The sequence below is a fragment of the Canis lupus genome, chromosome 26 (genome assembly GCF_011100685.1).
Source record: "Canis lupus familiaris isolate Mischka breed German Shepherd chromosome 26, alternate assembly UU_Cfam_GSD_1.0, whole genome shotgun sequence".
Lineage (NCBI taxonomy): Eukaryota > Metazoa > Chordata > Mammalia > Carnivora > Canidae > Canis > Canis lupus.
The window spans coordinates 13,534,256-13,556,274 of NC_049247.1; the positions used below are offsets into that span (position 1 = coordinate 13,534,256).

At 49.9% G+C, this 22,019-nt stretch overlaps 2 long non-coding RNA genes across 3 annotated transcripts; one reads left to right on the forward strand and one right to left on the reverse strand.

Annotated features, from left to right (window-relative positions):
• Positions 1-626: 626 nt before the first annotated feature.
• LOC102152830 lies at positions 627-11,989 on the reverse strand. Its single transcript, XR_005379207.1, has 4 exons — positions 11,861-11,989; positions 2,362-5,647; positions 2,048-2,256; positions 627-1,581 (listed from the first exon to the last, which is right to left on the reverse strand). It is a non-coding gene; the product is annotated as an uncharacterized LOC102152830 (long non-coding RNA).
• On the forward strand, positions 9,745-16,165 carry LOC111092642. Of its 2 annotated transcripts, XR_005379209.1 has the most exons (4): positions 9,916-10,007; positions 10,150-10,341; positions 12,532-12,598; positions 14,512-16,165. It is a non-coding gene; the product is annotated as an uncharacterized LOC111092642 (long non-coding RNA). The 2 variants fall into 2 exon arrangements; XR_005379208.1 differs by having other exon boundaries at positions 9,745-10,341.
• The last annotated feature ends 5,854 nt before the right edge of the window (positions 16,166-22,019 follow it).

Below are 22,019 nucleotides of genomic sequence, written 5' to 3' on the forward strand. Positions count from 1 at the left end.
ACTAGACTGTTTTCCAAAGCATTAGTGTGACATTCCTGTTAGCAGTGTACGAAGATTCCAGTTTTTCCACATCCTCACCAACACTTGTTATTATTTGACTTTTCAATTATAGTCATCCTAGTGCATGTAAAGTGCCATCACCTGTTTTTGTAAATATAATTTTACTACGGGACGCCTGAGTGGCTCAGCGGTTGAGCACCTGCCTTTGGCTCAGGGCATGATCCCGGATTCCCAGGATCGAGTCACGTATCCGGCTCCTTGCATGGAGCCTGCTTCTCCCTCTGCCTGTGTCCTTGTCTCCCTTTCCGTGTCTCTCAAGAAAAATAAATACAATCTTTAAAAAAAATTTTTTTTAACTAGAACATGGTCATGCTCATTAGTCATTTACATATTTTGTAAATAAAATTTCATTGGAACAGTCATGCTCATTTGTCATTTACATATTTTGTAAGGTTTTTTTCCCAAGATTTTATTTATTTATTCATTCATAAGAGACACACACAGAGAGGCAGAGACACAGGCAGAAGGATAAGCAGGCTCTCTGCAGGGAGCCCGAGGTGGGTCTCGATCCCAGGACCCCAGGATCATGACCTGAGCCAAAGGCAGATGCTCAACCACTGAGCCACCCAGGCATCCCTGTAAGTAAAGTTTTATTGGAACACAGTCACGCTCACTTGTCATTTCATATTTTGTAAATAAAGTTTTATTGGAACGCAGTCATGCTCATTTGTCATTTACTTATTATCTATGGCTGCTTTTATGTTATGGTGGCAGAGCTGAGCAGTTGCGACAAAGATGATGTGATCCACAAAGCCTAAAGTATTTCTAGTCTCACCCTTTACAGGAAAAATATATCAACCCCTGATTAAGATCAATCCTCTCATTTCTTATAAGAGGAAAATAAGGCCCAGAGACATATTTCTACCCAGGGGCACAGAACCAGGACTGGAATGTTTCTGGGCCTCAGTCCCTACATCTGTAAAATGGGATACAATATCACACGATGGGAGAATTAGATAAAGCAAGATGAGTAAAGTGCTTAGCCAAGGGCTAGACATTGGTTAAACGTGACACTTCTCTAAAATCTGGGGTGCCTGATGCACAGCCTAATGGTCCACCCCTTTCCCCCGGATGCTTTTCCTATCAGCAGCCAGACCCAGTTGAGTTAGTAGTGTGTGAACCGAGCCTTGCTTACCCTGCTCTGGAGAAGCCTGAAGTGTGTGTCCTACATGCAAAGCAGGCTCCAGCATCTGGGGCGTCGCTCAGCATACAGAGGGTCCTCCCCTGCCTGCCGTCCCATGGGTGTCTGGTACACCAGGGCTCTTGCAGGCTTGCAAGCTGGCTCTCACAGCTCTGCAGACTTCACACCTTCCTAGCTCCGTTCAGGGGGGACAGCCCTCCCCTCTCCCCATTGCCACCCCCACCCCTACCCCCACCCCCGCTGCAGCTGTGCACCCCGACGGGCCAAACTTCAGTGGTTGAGAACATGGGCTTTGTTGGAAGTCAGGCAGGTCAGGCTTGGGATCTTGTTCTGGGACCTCGGTCACGTTATTCAACTTCTCTTGGCCTCAGCTTCCTTATCTGCAGAATGGGGACAGGGGTAACTACTGTTTAGGACTTCCCTGAGTATTAAATGAGCTAAATGCATGAGAAGTCAGAAGCACAGTGCCTGGATGGGTTTCATAAATGTCCAGGGGTGGGAAAGAGCAACAATCTTGTGGCTGTGCTCAGGGCTTATGTGGGGGCTCAGGGATGTGACGTGAGCTCCCCAAGGTCACACAGCCGCTGAGAGGCACAACTCTGCATCTAACTTCCTGTGCTACCTCTGGGTCCACGTCCCCATAGCTGGGCTGAAGATTTGGAGGGTGTCATTCTGCTCTTTCTCCAGGCTCCCAGCTCTATCAAGGTCTCATCCCCTGGGAGGGTGGGGATGGCTCACCCACCTGTCCATCTGGCCTCCTGGCCAGCCAGCAGTGCCCACAGCTGTCCACAGGGGCCCCTCCTCCCTGCCCTTTCCACCCTGCTTTCTGTGGCTTAAGAGTATCACCTGCTTCTTGCACAACTGACTCGGCCGGGGAGCGCGGGTCCTACAGGTGTTTCTGCTCCTGGCTAATTTGCTTTCACCAAGTGCCGGGCTGACGGTTGTGCAGAGCTCCCTGCAAGCTGGAAATGAGGGTTTGCAGCCATGGCTGTGGCAGGGTCCAGAAGTCTTACTAACTCGGATTCAGCAAAAATGACTCCTCTTTTCAAACCCTCCTGATGAAGTCAGTTGTCAGAAAAAAGAAAATCAGAAAGTCAGATGTCAGCAAAAGATACCATAAAATATGTGGGAAGGGACCCCGGTGGGAACATAAATCTCACCAGTCACAGCCTGGCTTTGGCTGTCCTTGCTCGACGCCTGTCACCTGCCCTCAACTCTTCACGGCTGGCCTTCATTCAGGTCTTGTCTAAAACGTCACCTCCTCAGGGAGGCCCTCCTAGATTGCTCATCTAAGTAGCTTCCTCCCCGCCTTCTTCTCATCCCCATTTCCTGTTTGCTTCCAACAGCACCCTTCATCCAAATTACAATTTGACACATTCCTGTTGATTGATGTGCAGGTTCTGCGAGACGCAGGGCCCGCGCCCGGGCGTCTCCCCCATCTATAATCCAGCTCTGTGGGCGCCTGGCACGTAGTGGGCGCCCAACGTCCTTCCGGGGAATGAATGAGGATCCTTCTTGGGGCAGCGAGGGCAGCCAGGGAAGCGGCTCTTTGGCAGTGAGAGCACACTGAGCCGGAGGGTCCCCCAGCGGGGAGCTGACCTCATCCCTCTGTCCTCGTCCTAACCTCGTCCGGAGGCTACACAGAGGGAACTGTGCGTACAACTATTTTTGCAGCTTCTCAGACTTCCGAACAAGCTGCCTTCCCAAGAAAACACATTACACAGAGCCTTCTTTCTCCCCCCTCCTGCTCAGCCAGCCAGTGTCCCAAGGACCGGCTCTTTGTTTACGATAATAAAGCCGGGGCCATGGCAACGCATTGTGATGTCATGGGAGTGTGAGGTCATAAATCCTTCCAGAGGAAGAATGGACGCAGCGGACACAATGCGGCCCGAGCTTCCCCTGGCCTGGCCGGGCCGGCTGCCGGATAAGTTTTTCTTATACCAGGTGGATCATTTCTTCCTCTTAACTTCTTACTTTTTTTTTTTTTTTTCTCTCTTTTGGGTCCTTGAAAAAAAAAAAAAGGAGATTAAAATAAATAAGTAAAAAGTTTTAAAAGACTCAGAATGGAAAGATTTCTCCCAGGAATTTCCTGTTGGCTGGTGTCCAGTTAGGGGATGCCAGCAATAATGCGAACAAGGCTTGCTCGTCCCGGACCTGCAGGGAGGGAGCCGCCCCCCCCCATTTCCCGGCTTCGTGGCTCAAATATGGCAAACCCACGGAGAGTTTCTGGGCTCTGGACCGTGGGGCTGGGGAGGAAGCAAAGTATTTCTCTGGCTCACGCTCTCCGTCTTGTCTTCTCCTCAATCTTTCTTTTGCTCTTTCTCGATCTTTATTTTTCTTTTTTGCTAATCTCCGTCCGTGCGGCTCTGCTTGGGTCTCCCGCTTTCTGTGCGTGTGTTTCCCCGCTGCTCTCAAGTTGTCTCCTTCCATCTCGGGCTCCATCGCTTAGTCTCAGCCTCTCTGTGTTGTTCTTTCTCGGTGGCTCTTCTAGTCTCTGTCTCAGTCGGCTTCACGGTTTTTGACTCACTGTCTCTTTTGCTCACTTTCCTCTCTGCTTTCCCCGGTGCTCGTGTAACTGAAACAAATCAACATTTCTCACTCGGAGGACTGGCCTTTGTGATCTGCAAGTTGAGTGGCACGGCATCGGCGTTTCCAGGCTGGGGCTCCCCAGTGGCAGGTGGCACATCGACACAGGACACCTGCACCCACTCGAGGAACACGCCAGGTCTATGGTTCGGGAGCCGGACATGCAGCTGGAGCGAGAGGCACTGTGGGCCACCGTCTGCCAGGGCCCGCAGACCCCTGGGTGACACAGGTCTCTCCCAGCCAGCCCCTTCTGTGCCACGGCCCCCCACCACAGGGCAGAGCAGCAGGGGAGGATGCCCATTTGTTGGAGGGTGAAGGTGGTGCCGTAGGGGGGGTGGAGGTTCTTCCAGACTTGGGCCACCCTAAGGCCCCTGTCCTATCCACAGCCTCCTCTCAACAACACATACTGTGTTCTGCATCAGCTCCCATATTTAACCCGAACCCAGATTTTTCCACATCAGACCTATTGACATTGGGCTGGGTAATTCTCTGTGGTGGGGACTGTCCTGTGCATTGCAGGATATTTAACACCACTCCTGGCCTCTATCCACTAGATGCCAGTTGCCCTCCTCATCCCCCCGATTGTGATAACCAAAAATGTCTCCAGGCATTGCCAAATGTCCCCCGAAAGGTAAATCACCGCTGGTGGAAGACCACTGTGGCTCTAGACCATCTCTGCTTTTTTTCCTTTTACTTGGATTCTTCATTCTCATCTCCCTTGCTGAAATCATCCATGGCTCTCAATTGTCATCACATGGGACTTTCTAAGTGCCAGGGACTAATTTCCCAGCACCTGTCTCACGGGGATGTGGTGAAGCTGATGGTGATAAAGCAGCACCCCTGAGCCGGAGCCGGAGCCGGAGCCCGAGCCCTTGTGACTATTATTACTATTGCTTGTGGGGCTCCGCTTCCCTAAGCTGTGCCCTTCCGGGCGTCGGCTCTTGCCCTGGCCTTTCTCTCTTCCTGCATCGATCTCGCCTCTTTTCTCTGCTTGGCACCCTCTTCCTCATCCCCCAGCACCTGGTTGCAATCTGACTGGTACTCCCTCGGGCACCTCCAGCGGAGGCTCCTCTCCTTTCTCAGGACTGGCTGGGGGGTGGAGGCTGGAGGTGGGGGTTGGGTGGGCAGAGCGGTGGCTGACCCATCTCTGTGTCCCGGTGGCTGACAGGTGGCCCGGGGACCACTGAAGGCTCTGATGGGGCAGGGCAAGTGCCTCTGGAGGATGCCTAGGAGGGTGGGCAGGAAGAAGCACGAGGCCCTGTCCTGGGCCGCCCTGCCTCCCACCTGCCCAGCTCCAATCCTGCTCACCTGGTCCTGGTCCACCTGGTCCAGTCACTCTCTCTTACTGGCTCCCGGGGTGGCCACGTGGCCCGGGCCTGGCCAGTTGGAGGAAGCCGGGCCCCAGCTGGCGGCAGTGCACGTGGATGGGCACGTGAGTTGAGCTTGGTCCAATGACAGTTTTTGGAACAAAGTGAACTCGAAGGTGAACCCGGGGCTCCCCGGGGTCTTGAGGGCGCCAGGAGGGGAATCGAAACGGAGACAGGCAGGACTCAGAGGGGCAGCGAGAGTAGCAGGTGTCCCCCTCTGAGGCCCGAGGGCCGGTGATGCCTTAAGTTTCCACCTTGAACTCCACTTCTGAGGCCAATAATTTGCCTACTTCGCTGACACTGTTTGGAGGGAGCTTCCAGCCCCTTTGTGTCAGGCCCGGACCGGGCCCGCCTCGCAGCGTCTCCCACCGCGCTCTTCCGAGTGGGCCTTGCTGGAGAGCCCTTCGTCCTCTGATCTCGACACCCGAGCTCCGGGATTGACGAGGAGCACCTGGAGGTCCCCGTACCCTGTGCGCCGTTTGCCACGCTCCCTCTGCAAAGTCAAGGTGATACTTAGTGCAGGAACTGAAAACACATCGACGGGCCCCAGGGAGGAAGAGAGGGCTGCTGAGTGGCTCTCCCCTTGGGGCCTGTTTACTCCGTGTCAGATCGAGACACGTAGGCCTCCCACAGAACAACGGAAGGCCCTGCGCGGGGGCGAGCTCACCGGGACCACACCTGCGCATCCCCCTGCAAGGAGACGCAGGGGAAGGGGGGTGCTCCGACCTCCACTACAGCCCCGTCGTCGGTGTGCACAGCCCTGCCCCCCACCTCACCCCTGGAGCTCGGTCCAAGGCAACTGCTTAAAAAGTGAGCAGTGGAGGATGGGGGCCCTGGCACAAAATTCCCTAATGTGGACGCCACTGCACCTTCTAGAATGAAGTACAGATGGGCAAATAAGTGTGTGCATGTGTATGCGAGCCCTGTGTGTGAACTGACGTGCACTGCATGCTGCAGATCGCATTTTCATACTAACAGTGCGGTTTGATGCATCAAGCACATGGGTGAGCACACACACACACACCTTGTGTTAAGCACTTTTAAGACCACTCCATGCAAGGTTCTGAAATCCTAAAATGGGGACAAATGTGGGGCATGGGTGCCTTTCGGCAGTGATTGTTGATGAAAGCCAACAGACAGTTCTTCAGGGTACCCAAGGTATCGTCCCCTGGTGTCCAAGTGTAACGGTCCCCCAATCTCTGGGGTTGTGGGAAGGATCCTACAGCCCAGTTACTTCCCTACCGCTTCCCACCCTCATGCCCAGATGGTGCCCGCGATATAATCGCCGTATAACCCCCCCCCCCAAGGCTGCGAGCCATGGAATAAATTTCAAGCCATGCTATAAACTGTGCTTTTGGATGTCATTGAGCACTCCCGTGCCAATGACATCACTGTTTCCATGGCAACTAATATAATTAACATGAGAGAAAGTGCAAGGAGAAAGAGAAGGGAAAGAGGGAAAACACCAAGTCCAACCCCAAACAGAGCAAATTACACGGTGGGGGGATGAGGGGGGGCAGAGGGGCCCTATAAAATGTTTTACTGCCACTTGTTAGAAAGGCCCGACATAACTCTGCTCATGGCTGCAGGGGTAATGAGATCATTTGCAAACTGTATCTCTCAAAAAATACAGAAAGGGCTTTGTCGCCTTCACAGTTTATGGAGTTGAAACAGGGAAGCTTGCTCCAGGTGAGGCAGCAACACCATCACCTCCCTCCCTGTTCAAAGCTCTTTTAAGCTCGGGTCAATTCAGCCCAGGACCCAGGGGGACTCAAACAGACGTGGGTTGGGCCCTCTGGGTGTTCACGTCCCACACCAGGCGGCATGGCCACACTGAAACATACCCAGGCCTGAAGGTGAGACGGGCAAATCCGTGAAGCAAACAGTGTGTGTGGAGGGAAGACGTCTCATATCCAGGTGGCGTGGGAGTCCCACGGTGGTATCTCGATGGAGCCTAGGGACCTCGTGTTTCATTCCCATTAAACAGATGAGCACATCAAGGTTCAGAAAGCAAAGGGCTCTTGCTGGACCTGGCCTGGCTGGGCCTTGACCCCGGCTCCACCTGACTCCTGGCACAGCATTTCCTCCACTGCCTCCAGCTGTCCTGCGTCTTCCCCAGCTGTCAGCCAGCTTTGAGTTGAGCTGAAAGAAACCCCTAGTCCAGCCCTGGCTTTTAAGCTGGATACAGATATGTTAAGTCATTTTGCCTCACCGTGCCTCAGTTTCCCTAGGTTTCCACTGGTTGGTGATATTGAGTCGGAATGATCTACAAATGCTGTGCCACCTGGGTCCACGGGCGGGTGGAGTCAGAGCCAGCTGGGCCTGCCAGAATGCCCCTCCTAGGGCTTTCCTGCCCCATCCCATGGAGATGTGAGGTTCCTCATGGAGACTTGGGGTGCAGAGTGGGTGCGGACGCTAGGAGAAGTGAGGGCAGGATTGGCTTTCAAATGTGCGGTACTCGGTATAAAATGAAAATAGGAGCCCTTCTTCAAAAGAGAGAAACAGGGCTGTTAAAAGTACTAAAATGAGGGACGCCGGAGTGGCTCGGTCATTAAGTGTCCAGCTCTTGGTTTCAGCTCAGGTTGTAATCTCAGGGTCGTGAGGTCAAGCCCCTCGTCGCGTGGGTCTCTGTGCTCAGCACGGGGCCTGCTGGAGAGTCTTTCTCTCCCTCTTCCTCTGCCCATCTCCTCACTCACATGTGTACTCTCTTTAAATCAATAGATAAAATCCTTTTTTTTTTTTTCTTCCCTGCCGCTGCCCCCCCGCCGCCCCTTTTTTTTTTTTAAGTACTAGAATGTAAGAAGTTTTTTCTTTCTTCCACAATCCCTCTTTCTGGACTTGTCGTAATGTTTTTATTTGCTGCTGAACATTGTGCTCTCTCAGGCAGCAGGATACCTGGGGGAAGTGCAGACTCTCCCCGGGGCCCAGGGCCCTGCCGTGATTGGGCATCCCACCCACACACGCCCGGGCCCCTGGCTGCCTGCCACAGGGCGAACATTGGCACCCTGGGGAGGGGCGGGGAAATTGAACCAGACACCTTCTTCTCTCATAGGCCTGCTCCCCTGATCCCCGGTGGACAGGTGACCCCAAGGATATTGCCAGCTCCGCACCGGAGTGCCCTGTACCTGGACTGGGAGTGGGCCAGAGGCTCAGCCCCACTCAGTCACCCACTGAATGCTTCATGGTGCTGCTGCCGGTCTAGGATGTCCTTGGCCCCCACTCTGTCCCCACCCTGAGACACTAGGGACGAGCAAGCCAACCCCAACTCTCCTCACACCACTTGCAGGCCCCTGCGAGGGACAGAGTGATGGCAAGGGTCGCTGGGCAGGGTTGGGGAGCAACAGAGATCCATCCTAGGGAGATGGGGGAGCAGCAGGAACAAGATGCCAGGACTGAGGCTCCAAGCCCCCTAGGCGTGTTGCATTGTCCTATCAACCTCCACTCATGAAACAAATCCAAAGATGAAATTATTAAGAATTTTAAGGTGGTGACAGCAGAGCATTAACTCCCAAGTGCAGGCCCTGTGTGATCACACCTGTCACCTGCCCATGCAGCCAGCCCTGGCTGTGGCTCTCCTCAGCTGTGATTCCACGTAGGATTTCATATGGTGGAAACAAAGATTTTCTAGCTAGAAAGAATGCTAATTATAAGCAAAGAAAAGATAATCCTCAGAAAAACAACAACAGTCCCTTGGACACCTGGGTGGCTCAGTGGTTGAGCATCTGCCTTTGGCTCAGGGTGTGATTCCAGGGTCCTAGGATCAAGTCCCCCATCGGGCTCCCCACATGGAGCCTGCTTCTCCCTCTGCCTTTCTCTGCCTCTGTGTGTGTGTCTCTCATGAGTGAATGAATGAATGAACAAACTTAAAAACAAAACAAAACAAAAAAGTCCCTTTGCAATGGAAAAATCTGACTGACACGACCTCAGCCAGGCGATGAAGGTCGACACCAACAGAGCAGATCAAGTTGATAGGATACACCCTTGATGTGAGGTGCTAAGGATGACGCCTGACCTCTGTGGTCTTCCTCCCCATATCTAGGATCCCAGTCTAATCATGAGAAAAACCTCACACACATTCCAGTAGGAGGGTATTCCACAAAATACAGGGAGAAGACTCCCTGAAACTGCCAAGGTCATCAAAATTGAGGAAAGTTGAGGAACCACCATAGACCAGAGGAGGCTAAGGAGACATGACGACAAAACGTAATGTGATGTCCTGGATGGGATCCTGGGACCCAGAGCATTAGGGGAAAAACTAAGGAGGTCTGAATAATAAAGTACTGGTTTTAGATAATAATAATGTATTGGTATTGGGTCACTCATCGTGACAAATGTATCATACTCATGTAAAGTGTTCATTTTTAAAAAAAGATTTATTTATATATTCATGAGAGACACAGAGAGGCAGATGCACAGAGGGAGAAGCAGGCTCCCTGCAGGGAGCCTGATGCAGGACTCGATTCCAGGACCTCGAGATCAGGACCTGAGCCAAAGGCAGGTGCTCAAACACGGAGCAACCCAGACACCCCATATAAGGTGTGTTCATTAAAGGGGATACTGGATGTGGGGCATATGGGAACTTTCTGTATCCTCATGATTTTTTGCAAATCTGAAATTGTTCTAAAAAAGGCAATCGATTAAAAAAAGAAGACACTCCCTCAGACCCCTCAAAATGCCCCCGACCTAGTCCAGGGCCTTCCTGGCACAGATGAAGGCAGTACAGTGAAGGTGTCATAATCATGGGTTCTGCGGGCGGGAGATGTGGGTTCCAGCCCTGACTCTGTTGCTCTGCTGTGTCCCGAGGCAACTGACTTCCCCTCCCTGAGCCCTCATCTCATTGTGGGTCAAAAGGGGTGAGAATAACACAGTCACAGGGGTGTTGTAGAGACCAAAGTGGGGACTTCAAGGAGCGTGGCCAGGCTAGTGATGCTGCACCCAGGGGTCGGGAACGCATCCAAGGGCACGGATGACGCAAGCCGTTTCCACCCACCTCAGGGCCACCCCGAGTCAGCACACGTCTTTTGAACAGATCCACATACAGAAATGGCCTGGATGACACGATGCCCTTGCCGAGTGAAGGAAATGCCAGAGTTGACACTGAGTCACCGGGCTGTGTCACTGGACTCCAAGAGAGATGGCGTATTTGCGATCTCCCTGTGACAAGGCCATCCTCGAAGAGAAATGCGGGTAAGTCCAGTCTGAGTGGGGCAGTACGGGGAGAAATGCTTCCACTGGGTTCCTTAAGAGTTTCTTAAAGTTTCTCAAGGGGCGGAGCTCCTCTCTCCCCGGCCCCATCCACGAAGTAGTGATAACATGTTGCCCATCAACATACATACGTGTCTATACACACATATTGTGGTCGGGACTGAATGAGACGGTGCGTCCAGAAGGCCAGCCTCCAGCGGCCTGGCACCAGGCGAGCAGCCTCCAGATGTGGAGTACGGCTCGCTGTGCTCCGACTCGGAGCTGGGCCAGGACTTGACGTTTGTTAAATCTCAAACTGTGCAATTGTTCTCTAAGCCAGGTCTCAGCATCTCCCCTTCGCAGGTGAGGAAACTGAGGGGTTTGAGCGCAGAGCTAGCGCTAGGAGAATGACCGGCCGCTGCCCTGGGACTCAGGATAGCCAAGGTACAATGAGGGATGGACTTGGCAGAGCAGACCCGGCCCCTGCTCTTGAAGAGCACCCGTTCCCCTGAGGGGGTCCTCAAGGCCCTTTCCAGGTACCTCAGCCCAGACACCACCTCTGCGGTGGCCACAAGCCAGAGCAGAAAGTGGACCCTTGCCCAACAATGGAGCCCTTGGGTGCTGGCACCCAGCCCTCAGAATGTGCCCTTAGAGGATGGCCTCTGATTCTTCTCCGGCACAGAGCCCGCAGTGAGGTGATCAACTCATCCCCTTTGCCTGGGACTTTCCCAGTTTTTCACACCGAATGTCCTGAGTCCCGGGAAATTCCTGGCTGGATGGTTGGCCACCCTACAGGCGGGCAAGATATGAGGATTATCATAATAGAATTATCCCTATCATTTAGTAAGTGCTCACTGTGTGCTTGGCATATGTTAGGTCATTTTATCCTCACAACCAGCCAAGAAGGTGGGTTCTGTTATTACATCCCCATTTCACAGATGGAAGACTGAGGTTCACAGAGGCTAAATGGCTTTGTCAAAGTCACATGGGGGCGTGTGGAGCTGGACCTGGCAGTGTCCTTCCCGAGGACAGGCATCCTTGCCCAAATTCCCACAGTGGCATTGTGTGGGCTAGTGGCAGCTCTGTGAGGAGACAGGGGATTCGAACTCAGATTTACATTTCTCCAGAGACCGAACTCTTAGCCACAACCCTCTAGCTAACCGGATTATGCTGTAATAGTAAGGGAGCCACTCTACCTTGGGCCTTTTCTATATCCTTGGAACAGCAGGTTGAAACATTTACTAAATCATATCCTTGGAGCTGCCCAGGAAAGGGGAGCTGTTCAAATCCAAGGCGATAATTTTCCTTCACATGCACGGTTGAAGGTCTGCCATTTGGGGCATTTTGTGCGCGGTGTGCAAACACCACCAGCTACAAATGCAATGCTGAGAATCAGAGCCGGTCCAGATATTGGCAGGGCTGGGCTCAGGTTGACTCACAGGTGGCCATCTGAAGGGTGCAAAGGCACCACTTGCCCCCAGCTGTCCTTCCTGCAGCACCCCCTCTCCCGCCCCTGGCCTACCTTGGCCTGAACTTGCCACAGTAGACCTTAATGGGCTCCAAGGCACCGTGTGGCCGTCTCCTTCAGGCTGCTGTGAAAATGCATGTTTCCCAGGAAGGACTGCACCAGGCACCGTCCAGGCGGGTGGCTGGGACTGTTTTAACAGGCAGTCCTGCCCACATTCCAAATTCGGAACCCAGAGGCTGGCAAGTGCCACACTTGGCCAGAGCATCGTACTTCCTTGCCCTCCACTGGAAAGCATTTTGCACAATCATAGAGCCCCAGAGGGAGAGAAAGAATTGTTACTCCATTTCTGCATTACCTGATCACGTGTCTCAATTTCCCTGCCCCGTGCCCCAGACGGTAAGGTTGGGGAGGTCCTTAGCCATAGCATCGGCTTCACGAACATTCAGGTCAATGTGGGAATGGGGGCCATCCATTTTTCTAGGAGCTCTCCATGCACCCCGCTTTCCCATGCATTTTCCCCACCACCCTGGGTCAGCTCCCTGGCCCCTGAGAGACAAGGGATGACAAGGTCCAAGTGAGCCTCACTAGGGCACACTGGAGATGGGGGCCAGAAAGACTCTTTGGTGGGAGAGGGCAGCAGATGACCTTGCAGGATGGAGGGGAGGTTAAAAAGTTGGGGGGAGGAGGCATCCCCATTTAATCCTGGCCAGGATGATTTTTTCCAGGGCTGCCTTGATTGACCACCGTAACATGGCAGGACGTCTGGGCATGGTTGGTGACATACCTTCCTTGGTAAGAGGATTAAATAAGAATGCGTGGAAAGCTTTAGCACCAGACCCAGTGATACATAATCATTTGTTGTTTTGTCTAAAAATATATGCTCTAATTTATGTCAGAATGTGTCCACTCCTTTCCAGTGCTGACCTTCACCCCACAAACACTTACAATGCCCCCCAGTACCCATTATGTACCAGCCGCAGTGGGTAGCACCCAGCTGTGGAAGGGAATTTATGGACTGCCTACTGACACCAGGCTCTTTACCTGTGCTGTTCTGCTTAATACCCCGAGAGCCCTAACAAGGAAACAGAGCTATCCCTATTTTATAGATTCAGAAACTGAGGTGCCCTAAGGGGCAGAGCTGTGAGTGAGACCAGAGCCCACGGGCTTTCCCCCGCGACACAAAGTTCCTCACAGAGAAACACAGTCCCTGCCTTCAAGAAGCTATGGTCTGCGGTGGAGCGGATGGATAAACAAACGTGGAAAAAAAGAGTCACGGGTGGGAGTCAGTGGACAAATGAGCACCTGTACGGTGCCGTGAGTCCAGTGGAGGCAGATTTCCCTAAGCACAGGAAGTACTGTTCTAGGGCACACTGCTAAGTGGACATGGGGCGGGGGGTGTTGATAGGAGTGAGTAAGTAGGACACAGAAAAAGCTGGGAGGATTCAGGTGCCAGTTAGTCTTGAGGGCAAGAGGGGAGGAAATCGGGCTGGGGGACTGACTGCAAAGCCCTTACTAATGAACTGAACAAGCTCAGGCTTTGTTCTACAGGTGATGGGAAATCCTTGTTGGCTTCTCATGAAGAAAGTGATAAAAAAAAAGCAGTGTCTTGGGAAAATCCATCCAGTTGTACATCATCATAGTAATTACAAATACTTGCACTACCCTTCGGCATTGTGTTTCTTTCTTTGTCAGCCAGGCACTTGTGCTAAGCTTGTTAATGCCTTCTTTTATCGTCCAAATGACACATAGTGGGAGGTTTTATAATCACCTCCACTGTCCAGTGTCCATTCCTCCGTTTCCAGATGTTGAGATGGGCGAATGTATTTTGCATGTGGATGGATGGGAGTAGAGGGCAGGCCTTAATAGGTTTAATAGTGCCCCCCCCCATCATGTCCACCTAGAAACTCAGAAAGTGACCTTATTTGGAAATGACATCTTCACAGATGTAATTAGTCAAGGATCTGAAGATGAAATCACCCTGTATTTAGGGTGGGTCCTAAGTCCAATGGCATATTCTTATTAGAAGGGGAATGGACACAGAGACAGAAAGAGAGAAAGGTGATGTGACCATGGAGGCAGATGGGAGTGATGTGATTATAAGCCAAGGAATGCCGAGGAATTGCTGAGGGCCACCAGATGCTGGGAGAGGGGGCATGGAACAGACTCCCTCAGAGCCTCCAGAAGGAACCCATCCTACTGATACCTTGATTTTGGATTTCTGTTCCCCAGAACTATGAGCGAATACATTTCTATTGTTTTCAGCTGCCCAATTTGTGGCAATTTGTTATGGTAGCCTCAGGAAAGTAATACATATTTTGGTCCCTGAGAGACGTAGCTGATTCGGAATTCTGACTCTAGAGTCCAGTCTTTCTCCACTTTGTTCTGACAGAGGGGGGCAGGGATAGCGGACTGGACCCAATCAGAAAGCCTGCTGTGGTGGAGAGCTGAAAACAGGGTGTGATCCAAGGGAATGTGTGCCCTGGGCTATGCACAGTGCCCAGCACACAGTAGGGACTCCAGGTGTGCCTGCAGGAATGGGAACTAGCCACCCTACTAGGTGCTGATCTGTGAATGGGTGTATGAATACACTGGAGATGGATTGCGCGAAAGAGGGTAACTGAGAAAAGGTAAAGGGGTCTGAGTCAAGGTTTGGGAGCCAGGAGAAAAGCAGGGATTGACCCTCTTGTCTCTCCTTCCGTCATCAGGTGGAGACTGGCTAATGTGAAGGCAATGACCTCCATCACACATTTCAGAAGAACTTACCCTTGCCTCTTTCTCCGACCTGGAGAACCAAGATGATTCTAAGTGCTAGCCTTTTAAAACCAGATTCCTATACCCTCATCACTCACCAAAAATTCCCCATTCTCACGCTCCTAAATGGTCCCTCTAACTCTGAAGGACCCAGAAAGCATATTTGCCCCCTGCAACCCCTGCCCATCTCTCTCAGCCTAGAGGAGAGATAGCAGATATATTTCAGATAGGCTGATTTTTTTTTTAATCAAAAGGAAATTAAAGAACAGGGAATGATGTACATTTCTTATGGGGAGAGCGGGAGTCTTATTCCTTGCCTGTCTTAAAATAGCCTGATGGAACGCAATATTTGCATTATGCTCAGGGTCAGCTGCTCTGGGGACTGCAGCCCAGGCCTGCCTGGAGAAGGGAGCGAGGGGCTGAGTTTTGAGATTTACTGCATTAATGCTTCTCTAGTTTCTGCGGAGTAGCCACTGGAGAGAGGCTTGGCTGCCGAGGCAGTGAAAGAAACACATGCAGAAACGCAGTATCAATAACTAAATATAACTCACATCTGAAATGCCTTTCACTGCACCCGGAGTGCTTTCCAAATATATTATCTCATTAAATCCACACAGAAGCAGAGGGAGGTAGGGTCCTCGCTCCCTCCTCTTATGAGGGAGTGGAGATTCAAAGCCCAGGGTTTGTGACTGCATGTGGCGTGTCCTTTCATCTGCATCTGCGGTCTTGCACGCGGGCTTTGCAGAGGACCAGCAGGGATGGGCGAAGGCAATGCCAGCTGCTGTAACAAGCCGACCCCCAAATACCTACAACTTCACACCATCGGCATTTATTTCTTACTATGTGAAATCCCAAAGGGGTGTTGCAGATCGTCAGGCTTCTGCACGATCATCTGGGGACCCCAGCTCCTTCCAGCTTTTGACTCACCTCTTAGCCTCAGCATCCTCTGCATTTAGCCTATAGATGGGGCAGGGCTTTATGAGCCGGGCCTGGAAAAACCCCTCCCCCATCTTCCAACTACATTCATTGGATGGAGCTCAGTCACATGGCTACAGCTACCTGCAAAGCAGACTGGGAAATGTAGTCTAGCTGTGAAGTAGGAGAAAGAGGAAGGGATGTGGTGAAGAGCCAGCCAATTTCGAGCGACCCTCCACTCCCACTTCCTGCTCCAAGCAAGGCAGCTCCAATTCTATTTTATATATTGCATTCTACATCAGATTGAGTTTGAAGAAAGCACTCCAGGACTTGAAAAAATGTGTCAAGATTCTAGATCAGTGGTCCTTAGACAGGGCTGGTTATTTGGACTGCTAGGGTAGGTTGTGAAAAACATAGATTCCTGGGTTGCTTCTTTGGTGATTCTGATTCTGTAAATACAGGGTCTGCTGTAGGCTCCACCAGTGTATATGTTGAACTTCATCACTTGCTTTTGAAAACCCATAAACAGTTTGGTGAAGAATGCAGATGGTGGATGGTCATGGTGATTACAAATTAGGGAAGAGCAAAAAGTGCTGGTGAGGACGTGGAGAGACAAGAGCTTGATGTGCAACCACTCATCTAGAAAAGTTGAAGCTGGGGCACCTGGAGGGGTTTGGCTGAGTGGTTGAGAGTCTGCCTTTGGCTCAGGTCCTGATTCCAGAGTCCTGGGATCAAGTTCTGCAATAGGCTCCCCACAGGGAGCCTGCTTCTCCCTCTGCCTATGTCTCTGCTTCTCTTTCTATGTGTCTCTCATGAATAAATAAATAAAATCTTTAAAAAAAAGGAAAAAAGAAAAGTTGAAACTAGACACACTCTGTGACCCAGCAAGTCCACTCTAAGCTTCTGTTCTAGAGGCTCTCACCCATGTGCACTCATAAACAAACATAATGATGCATCATTGTTATGATGGCCAAATTCTGCAAATAACTCAAATGTCCATCAACAGTAGAAGGGATAGACTGCCATATGGTCATATGATGGAATACAATGCAGCAACGAAAACAAATGAACTATAGCTATAGACAGGAATATGTTGCCTCTCTCAAACGTTTTGTTGAACACAAAGAAGCAAAGGAGAAAAAAGGATCAAGGATCGAGAAAACAGCCTTTGGCATCAGAAAATCCCCAGTTCAAACCATGCTAGCTGTATGTGCTTGGACCAATTTCTTAGCCCTTAGTTCTCTTGGTTTCCTCATCTCTACCATGGAGACGAAAAGCCTTCCTCAAAGAAGAAAATATAGTCTCCTTGTTGGAAAAAATAGAAAATGTGTTTAGCACAGGAACTAACACATAGGAGGTCTGAGATACATTGTAGCCCACCTAGGGAAGCAAACACCTAATCCCTGTGAGCCAACAGGTGGCGGGATCTGAGACAGCAAATGCTGAGGGCACTAATTGTACCAACCTTATTCCTGTCTCTGTTTTATGTCTCTATTTCTGTTTGTCCTGCCTTCCCCATCCACTTCCTTCCAGTTAATATCACTTGACTGTATTTTTTAGAGTCCAGTGAGCTGCTTTAGATGATTGTGGAAGGAGGCACATAGGCCTGCAGACACTAGACGTCCATGCCGCCATGTTGCCTTGATGTAGGTGACATGACCTCCTTTCAAGTCGTACCTTCTGGCACAGTCTCAGGGCGCATCTCAGAGGCTCCTCACAACCTTGTGCCACTACTTGTTTTCCTGGCTCCACTTTCATTCCTTCCTGAGGACCCTTCTCAGTTCAACCCCACACTGTCCCCCTGGTTACACGCCCACCAACTTTGGCATCAGGTGACAATTCTGCCCCAGTTTGAAAATGGTTGGAAAATACTGGCATATTCCAATGATGAAACTGGTCTGACCCGACATGGGCTGCTAGTGCATCCTTATGGTCTGGGGGCCATCAGGTTCATTTGTTAAAGAAGGGAAAGATTCCTCAGAAGTTATCTTGCCATCCTAATCACCAAGCCCATTTTCCAGTGATGGCCTCTACTTCCTTTCTCCTGAGGAATGGGCCTCTCTTCGAAAGGTTTGAGGACAGCAGAGATCATTTAAATATCTCAGACACAGAATTACCAGAAGGGCATCCAGGAAATGCTAAAGGCTATTACATAAAAGCAGGATTCTGTGGTCAAATCAGTTTTGAAAATATCTGGTAAATCACAATTTAAAGGAAGTCTGCAGGACTTCTCAGAGCCCTTAATACACTAATTTGCTTAAAATACAATAAAAGACTAGAAATAAAGCATTTTCCAAAATTACAACAGAGTTTCTTGTGACACTCATGTTCTTCAAAACATCACTTCCCCCCTCCCCTCTCTCAAGAACCAAAAAACTTTGGGGAAGTTCTGCTTTAGCTGGAACTTCAGATTGACAGCATCAGAAATAAGATTCCGCTTTCAATGATCCCACTGGGCAAGTCTTCCTGCTGAGGGAAGGTGAGCCAGACTCCTGGTTTTTCTTTGCCTCACTCTACCCAGCAGTAAAATGGATGCAGGGCCATTCACACCAAGCCTGTCAAGACACTTTATTACATTTTGTTATTGCGTGACCCTGGAAGGAGACATTATTATTATCATCAAGGGTACATAATAGTGGGCAGCTCCACAGCATCATATAATTTCTGGATGACAAAAAAAGATTCCCATTAGATCATCTAATTGGTTCCTTTGGTTGGAACAGGAAGATCCCAGCTGATCTAATCACACCCTTGGCTTTGTAGGCACACCTTCCTCAAAGGAGCTCAAAGGGCTTCGCTCTTATTAGGGTCAAGAGCCTTTCAGAAGGTGAGGGAAGAGGGCAAGGGGTGGTTTCCTCAACGACAGAAAAATATTCATGCTTTCAAGTTACAATAGAAGCATCATTCCCAGATGCTAAATGGCAGCCGTACTGGCGTAGAGAGGCGACACAACTCTACAGTAAATTACTCCAACAATACTCAAAACCTTGGGTTCGGATGGCACTTTAAGAGGTCATATTGGCTTAGCGCTCTGCCTGAGAGAGTGCTGTTTCCACGCCAGCAAAGATTGATGCCTCTACTTTGCCCAGAGCTTATGATATGCTGACCTCTGCCCCCTTGAAGACACATGGAGCAAGGAGCCACTTTTTACTTTTCACCTCTTGATTTGGAATCACAAAGGCAGAAATGCCAATCAATAAACAAGAGCTGGTTGCAGACATTCCCTTGAACTGCGGGTGTACACTTTCTATCGAAAAGCAATAGAACTTGCTTTGGATAAATAGGTCAAATGGGTTCTGCCAATTTGCTGGCTTTGTAATGTGTGGCAAGTTCTTGAACTTGTGTGAGGCTCAGTGTCTCCTCTGGGAAATGGGGCAGTAATAGCACCTACCTCGGAGTGTCAATGTGAAGATACAGTGAGCTGGCCTGACACCAGAAGTGTTCAAAAATGGCAGTAATCACCATGGGCCTCACAGAAGCCTGGGCATGAGAAAGACTCTGCTGGAAAGACCTCTGTGACCTCTGCAGAGCTATTCAGGAGGCCAGCGGTGTTAAATTTAAAGTGGCAGCAGGGGAGTGGGGGAGTGGGGGAGTGGGGTGGGGTGTTAGGTTCTCAAGGAAGCCTGTAAGGAAAAAACCAGACGGAGTCAAATTACTCGTGCCCATATAGTAGGGCATATACGGTATTGTGTATGGACCACTTGGGGTTGAGAACCACTGAGTCAGACCTTAGGAGGGAATAAAAGGAATGTTTGTCTAGGGCTGCCCAAGGATTCAAACCATTCTGTCTCTAAGGAAGTGGGTCTCAACTGGCGGCGATCCTGCCCTCCCAGGGGACATCTGGCAATGTCTGGTTATGGTCACTCTTGTGAACTGCTGGTGGGAATGTAAGCTTGCCAGCCAGCTGTTCTGTAGAGCACTCTGGCAATAAGCAGCAGCAGCCTTAAAATATGTGTGTCCCTTGACCAGCAATTCCACTGTTAGGAATCCATTCCAGGGAAATAAGAGAGCATTCAACACATCACTCAGCTCCAATGATACTCACCAGAGTTTTGGCCAAAACAGCAAAAAGATGGGGATCTATTTGAATGCCCAACAATGAGGAACTGATTGAAAAGTACGGTACTGACACATGATATAACTATCAAGAATGATGCAAAAGTGTGTGTGCCAACATGGAGAGATGTCCTCTATATTGTAAAGAAGAAAAGGCAGATTATGGCAAAGCAATGCAGTATGTTTCAAGAGTGTATATTATCTGCATATGTATAGAAAGAAGGCTGATGATGGCCAATAAACATATGAAAAGATACCTACCATCACCATAATCAGAGAAATGCGGAAGATGAGGCGCCATGTTCAACCATGAAATTGACAAAAAATGATTAAGGATTGATAATTTCCTATGTTGTCAAGAGCATGGGAGACCTGATTTCTCATGTCCGGTAAGAACTTTAATTTGGCATCACCTAAAAAGGCGGTGGGGGAGAGGGATTTGACAATGTGAATCCAAATTTCAATCAAGTGACTCTATGATTTCATGTGTGGGAATCTTCCCCACAAAAATTCCTGCACAAGTGGACGAAGGTGGATCACCTTACATCAGTGATAAACTGGAAACAACCTAACCGCCCGTCAGTAGGGGAGTGGGTCTATAAATTGCAGTGTGTTGATGCAATGGAATGTTATTCAGTTGTCAAAGAGAATAAGGAAAATCTAAACGAGTTGGTGCAGAAAGCATCCCAAGACCTATTGGTAGGTAAAAAAAAAAAAAAAGTCAAAGAAACAGATATTGTGTGATTCCATTCATTTTTTAAATTTATTTTTATTTTTTATTCCATTTATTAAAAAAATACTACATATCAATCTACATATACACAGGTGTCTACACATGCATGGATGGAGCTTGGACAGGCTCCCACTGAACACTTAACATCGGTTACTTCTGTGGGGAAGAATTGGGGGAGAAGCCAAAGGGGCACTCTTTCTTTTATATTCCACCTCTTTTTTAATACTTTGCATGCATTCATGTAATACTTGGCTGAATTTGAAAAACAAAAAAGAACCAGGGAAAGATGTTCAACACTGGATCTTTCTGGGTAGAGAAGTGATGGATGATTTTTGTTTGTTTGTTTCTTGTGGCTTGTCAGGATTTTTCTGATTTTTCTACAATGAACATGTGTTATCTGTGCAACTTTGAAATTTTTTTTTTTATAACAGGAATAATATTGGTGGAAAATCTTACAAAGGCATTTTAGAAGAGAAGGCTAGAGTCAAGTACAGGACACCGCTTCCTACTCTGAAGCATTCTGTGATCTATGTGGGACTCTCTCTTCTACACACACACAGTACAAGACAGGGCACAGGCAGTGAGTGCTTCTAGAGGTCAAAGGAGGATAAGAATTGCACGCAGCGAGGTGGCAGGGAAGGTGTCCTGGGGGCTGTGGTAGTTAAACATTGCCTTGTAGAAACAGGAGGGCTTTAATAGACAAGAAGCCCTCTAGTAATTGAAATTCTATTATCTGTGCTGGTGGCATCCTGCTCTGGGGATTAATGACCCTTGTTATCAATTAATTCTTCCTGGATTCCAAGCTAGATATCGGCTTCGATGACTTCAGTGGCTTTCTTTTGCTTCTATCCTTTGTGGACACAGAGACCTTTCTGTACATCCCGACAAGAAAAATAAGCGGTGTATCCCATCCATCTCCCAGATTAAGACCACAAACGAAGGAGAGGAAACTCTCCCTGATGTGAAGACACAATTCCATCCACCACCACCACCACCACCACCACTGGCTGGTCTTCGACAGCAAAGAAATGAGCTCTCTGAATTCTTTTCTCGTACTAGGTGTGCACGCCTGTGGGCCAGTACATATCTTTATCACGGGTGAACTGCTCTCGCCACATCACCTGCATCTTCAAAGTAACCCCGGGAGGTAGCTGGATCGTTGCCATTATACAAATGGAAAAACCAAGACTCAGAGTCCATGGCTGGCCTCAGAGATTGAGTTTGAGGGCAGAGGACAGGGCACTTTATCTGCATCATCACTGCCTTGAACTAATGATGGCAAGCATTTGGATGATGTTCTCTGAGCTAATAAGCTTCCCACTCTCTATATGGTGTCTTCAGCCCCCTGCTCCTAACTTGGGCCAGACTCGTGGGCTTTCAGTCTCTGCAGATGAGATCGGAGTGTGTCTGAATGGGTATACACCCTGTCCTGCCTCTCCACCCCAAATAGGGACTGAGCATGCATGTAGATGACCTCAGCTCCTAAAGGCTCATGCAAGTGCTGCTTATGCAGGTGTGGGAGATGCATCCTGAAACACACACCTTCGGTACAACGCGGGAAGTCCAGTGGCAGGGGAGAAGTGACCAGGATTTGGGAGAGATGGAGAGAGGAGCTGGTGTGTAAGCTGAACGTTGAAGAACAAATACAAGTCTGCTGACCAACAGAACAGAAGCAGGAAGAAGGAACCTCCAGGAATATGGAACAGACAGGGCATGCACACGCCAGCCAACACTTATTACGTGCTGGCCATGGAGCTA